Source organism: Eucyclogobius newberryi, unplaced genomic scaffold (genome assembly GCF_026437365.1).
Source record: "Eucyclogobius newberryi isolate DKJ021-1_F unplaced genomic scaffold, fEucNew1.0.hap1 SCAF_1, whole genome shotgun sequence".
Classification (NCBI taxonomy): domain Eukaryota; kingdom Metazoa; phylum Chordata; class Actinopteri; order Gobiiformes; family Gobiidae; genus Eucyclogobius; species Eucyclogobius newberryi.
The window spans coordinates 6867044-6872666 of NW_027315723.1; the positions used below are offsets into that span (position 1 = coordinate 6867044).

At 38.8% G+C, this 5623-nt stretch overlaps 1 pseudogene; it reads right to left on the bottom strand.

Moving 5' to 3' along the window:
* Window positions 1-1842: 1842 nt before the first annotated feature.
* LOC140362837 (folliculin-like) lies at window positions 1843-4586 on the bottom strand (annotated as a pseudogene).
* Window positions 4587-5623: the final 1037 nt, after the last annotated feature.

The following is a 5623-nucleotide window of genomic DNA, read 5'->3' on the forward strand; positions in this document are numbered from 1 at the left end:
AAATATATATATATATATATTACAGTGTATTTATTTTTGTGAATTCTATTGATATTATTATTTCCCACCTTTCTCAACCCAAAAAATGGAATATATGTATGTATTCTATTGTTTTTATTTTGTTTTTGTTTTTCAAATCTGTACTTCATATTTGATTTGTCCTCCCAAATCAAAAATAACTAGCTAGACCCAGGACTATACAGTAAGTTCATGTCAGAATTATCTGCAGGATTGTGCACGGTTCAGAATAGTTTACACGTGCTTTATGAATAAAATGTTATAAATGTGACCGTGTTTGCCGTGCTCAAAATCTGATGCTTATCACAGTTTTGCAGTAATAAGATGATTAAAATGAAGTGATCCCTCGTTTATCGCGGGGATTACGTTCCAAGAAGAACCCGCGGGAGTCGAAATCCGCGAAGTAGAAACCTTTATTTTTTATACAATGAAATACTCCATAAAACATTAAAAGCAAGGAACAAAACCTTTTTACAGGGCCAAGCATTTGTTTAACAAATAAAAGTACTGTATTAACGTTTGTACTGTACTCTCACCGGCCTCTCCCGGAGCTCACACGCGCGCGCTCTCACCGGCCTCTCCCGGAGCTCACACGCGCGCGCTCTCACCGGCCTCTCCCGGAGCTCACACGCGCGCGCTCTCACCGGCCTCTCCCGGAGCTCACGCGCGCGCTCTCACCGGCCTCTCCCGGAGCTCACGCGCGCGCTCTCACCGGCCTCTCCCGGAGCTCACACGCGCGCGCTCTCACCGGCCTCTCCCGGAGCTCACACGCGCCGCTCTCAAGCAAGCAAAACAGACAAATGGATGAAACATATAAATCAGGTTTTACTTGACGTTTCAAACAAATAAATCGACTCACAAATGTAAGTATCTGGCAAACAAATAGTCCTCCTGGGCTTAGAATTCACAGTGAGAATTTATGTTTCTCAAAGTACGTTTAGCAATAAAAAACAGCTGTTATTAAATCAATGCACGGGAGATAGTTTAATGCCATACTGTGGAACCTTTCAGGTGAAAAGCAACGTCATCTCTACAGGAAACAAGCACCTTTTATGTAACCGAGGTCGTGAACTCAGGGAAAGTCTCGTAACGATTATTGAGAGAATAAACGTTGCGGTTTAGCATTTTATTCAAAATTATTAACATCACGACCAAAACAAAAATAAAGTCTAATATTTTCAAACGCAGTAGCTCAATATGTGACTTGTTTTATGGACTCAAACTTTCTGAATGATCAATTTGACATAAACGGCAAGATAAAAAAAAAAAAAAGCACTTTACATTTAGGATTAAAATCATTACATTTCTTAAAATGTAACTTAAAAATACCTAATTTAGTTTGAACACTTTTTCTATAAATTGAAATAAATAAAACATGTTAAAAATGTTGATTAACCTAATAATCTTGACATCCCTAACTGGGACTGGCCTGAAACTGAACCAGGATAAAAACAGGTCTACATCAGGACTTAACTGGGCCAATAAGTGTGACGTCATCTTAAATGTCTGGTTGGTGTTGCTGTGAGTTTCATCCTCCTTCAGCTCCTTCCCTGCAGTTCATTTCCTCCTCTTGCTCTATTAAAAGGATACCAAGCATTGTTAATTACTCGCTGACATGGTTATAGAGCTTTCCTATATTTGAAATGTCTTAACACCTGTTTGTCTCTTTGAGCAGCCAAAGGACAGCACAGTGAGACGCATCATAAAAAGAGTAATAACAGCGTATTAACAGCGTTATAACAGCGTAATAACAGTGTAATAACAGCGTAATAACAGGACTGACCAGCTGAAGGAGAAGTGGAGGCTTGGCCACAGGTTTGGTTGCTAGGTGAGAGACGCCCTGCTCACTGTCACTGAAAGAGTAGACTATTAATCTCATTTAATAACACCACACTGCTTGTGTGAGCTTCTGTGATTCTGACTTTGAGAGCTGTGCGTTGTAGAATTTGGATTGTGAGTCTGAGGTGACGTAATATAAAGCTCCAGGAGTTAATGAGGTAGATTCTGTCCATAGCCACCATCACAATACTGTACTAGCGCTGAAAGCCTCTGGCCAGACTGTCTTTGATGAAGAATGTGTGCGAGAACCCCATGCTGCAAATCCCCAAAGAAAATGGGCCCTTCTCAGCCCTGCCACGCCTGAAATGGGCACAATAAAATTATGTACTACATGTGTTTCTAACATGCCTGCACTGCACTGACCTCGCACATCTCTCCTCTCTGTGTGGCAGAGCAGTTTGCCCTCATGGTCAGTCCTTCTCCCTCCCGGTCACCGTCCCCTAGAGCCAGCCCGAGCTGAGAGGGGGCAGAGGGGGACGGTGGGTGCAGAGCCTCTGTGCAGAACAACGTCCTGGGGCCATGAAGCTCGCAGAAGAGACACAGAGTCACCGGAGCATTCCTCTGATGAGGAACCAGTGAGACGAGTAAAGAGTAACTTTACTCTGATATAAAAATGTTCTAGGGCTGCAACTATAGATTATTTTAGTTGTTGATTAATCTCTATTATTTCTACTGTATGTTGAGACGCTTTAAATACATTATCAATCGAATAAAGATTAAAATATGGTGCATGAGGGTTTCTAGTGTACATAATACACTTTAGTGTATATTGCTCTTTTTGTCATTTATATTTAATAATGTCACTTTCTTTGTTATATATGTAGCCGGGTCAAAAATATAATATTAGCTAGTTGCATTTCTCAGTTTAGCCAGAAGATGTCACTGTGGTAAAAATGTGAGAATAGTCGCCTAATAGATCCATGGAGAGAACAGAAAATGGTTTTAATACAAAAGTTATAATTGATGTTGTTAGATAGCGCCTTGCATCATCTTCTAAGATTATGGTCCACTAAATTTGTACAAACAAAGACCACCGCGTAGAGGAAGGCTTTTCTCCACTGCATTACAGTCTGAAACTACGTGACGGGTGAGTTGAAATATCAATCAAATATCATGTTTATTCATGTTTAAGAATGTATTTTTGGTTGTTGACTAAATCTGTACATGTGGTTCCTTCAGAGGATGCTGTGCTGGGTGTATTCAGAGTTTGCTTTTTAAAGTGATTTAAAGTTCAGTCTGATTCTGATGTAATTTTATTTTTATTGTACCACAGTCGAATATATTGATTAAGCTGTGTTTATTCTTTGTGTTTCCAGTTTCTTCCAAATAACATTACAAGTAGAAATAGAGTAAAACATATTTGGGGAAACTATGCAAATATTTATCATGACATCTGATTTAAAATTGGATGTCAATATAAAAAGAATAGAGCGCGGTGTCTGTCTGTGCTTGATCTGGTGTGACGCGGTGTCCTGGACTCAAACGCACGTTTGTAACGCGTTACAGTTAGAGTTACAAAGTCTTTAGGGCCCGAGTCTTCGGCATTTCATTCTGAGTTTAAATGAGATCATTGAAAGTAACTCTAACTTTGTAGCAATGCAAGCGGAATCAGCAGCTTGATGATCTATATAAGGGGAGTCAAACTCATTTGGGCCGCGGGCCGAATTTGGACGCTCAGGCGGAGGAATAAAAGCTTTATAAAGCCTACGCTGTTTTAAAGCAATTACTGGATCAATTAAAAGAAATTACAAACACTTTTGTTCTCATAAACTGATATGTATTAAGAAAAACAAGTGTAATTTCACCAACACTGTGCTTCAGTTTATGTGCATTACAACTTCAGATCACAGTTGATCTACAGAGAAACATATAGATCATCAAGCTGCTGATTCCGCTTGCATTACTACAATGTTAGAGTTACTTTCAAAGATTTACTTTAAACTCAGAATAAGATGCTGAAGACTCGGGCCCTGAACATGCGAAGCAAAGTGTCTTTAGGTGCAGGGCTCAGATGAAACAATAGTCATTTGATAATTGCATAGCAAAACACAAAAGTGACTAGTAATCAATATTTTCCATTGATGTTTATAACAAGATTATTTATTTCAAATGTATTTGTAAACATTCTATTAAAAAAACTCTTAACTTTTAAACACTTACATTTTTTCACAAAACAAAACAGAAAACTTGCAAATAAAATTAGTTGTTGAACAAATTAACACAAGTTAGAGCCTTATTTACAACTTTCTTCCACATCATCATCATGAGTCTCATTTATATATTAATTTTCTTTACACTCACAAGTCACATATCACCACCAGAGTCGTCATGACGATGAGCTGTTTGTATCAGAATGACTTCTCTTACACACACAACCCGTTTTGGTTTTGTCCTGGACATGAGTGAGTTTGACCCTTTGAATTCCACATCCTCGGGGTGAAACGGGGTGAAACGGGGTGAAACGGGGTGAAACGGGGTGAAACGGGGTGAAAACGTGAGCGCGCGCGGAGGCGACGAGGGGTTTTACGAGCGCCGCGTCTCACTGATCTCACGACAATAACTACATGTTACACAATAACTACATGTTACACAATAACTATGTAACACATAACTATGTGTAATTCATAACTATGTGAGATCATCACATTTGAGAGAAATTGCGTCGCATGTTGCTTATTCTGAGCCTGCTGTTCCAGTTTATGCCAATATCCAGCAACCTCGGCTGCCATTTTGGTCACACCAGATACTGACCCCCTCAGACCCTCTTCATAAACCACAACTGAACATTCCAGAGTGTGGCCAGCCTGAGGCACACCTGTGATGTATCCATGCCTGTCTGTATCTCGACCTGCCTCACCTGCGAGGTGGGATGGATTATTTATCGTAATGTTAATTAATTGTTCAGACAGAGAAATTAGTCTTTTGTGTTTTATAGAAAATGTTTCTCATCTTTGAGATCAGCTCATGAAAAATGGGAGCAAAAAACAAAAGTGTTTATATTTTGGTTCCGTGTATGAGGAGAGAATATAAGAAAGTTGGATAACTTGGATATGAATCGTGTATTCCAGGAGTTTGTTGGGTCCAGTGACAATAGGAAAGATATCTGGCTCTTGTGTGTAAACTCAGGCTGATCTGTTGTTTTAAAATGTATCATTGTTTTGTGATAATTGGAGTTTGTTAATCAAATTCATATTTGAATATTTCATATTGTATACTTTATTTTGTTCAAACGTGATTGCACTTTATTTGTTAATAATCTGATTTCTGAATACATTTCGACTGTTTAAGTGGCAAATACTTACATTAGTATTCTAACATTAATTATTAACGATTAACTAACCCATTAACCCATTAACTAACCCATATTAACGATCTTGTTGTATTTTTATACGTTTCGCCGCCGCGTGACCTCTGCCCTCTGAAGCCAGTGTTCTTTTAAAGGAAATGAGTCATTATCATGAGGCCAGACTACAATAAGGACATTAACTTTCTGTTCGTGGTAAAAATAGATGTTCTAAGAATCTTCTCACTTCTCTTTTCTGAGAAATAATGCGATGATGTCTGGTTAACCGACAATAACCACAGCATGACAAACCACCAGCCAAATTCAAAGATTCTGAAATCTGGCATATTTACAAATGAATCATATCAAAATGCAATAAATCAATCAATAACAACAGGCTTAGAACATATCACGGGAAGCAATACATATAATTGTAATTATGTTGCAGGTGACTGGAGCCTATCGCAGTGACTTTGGGCCTTA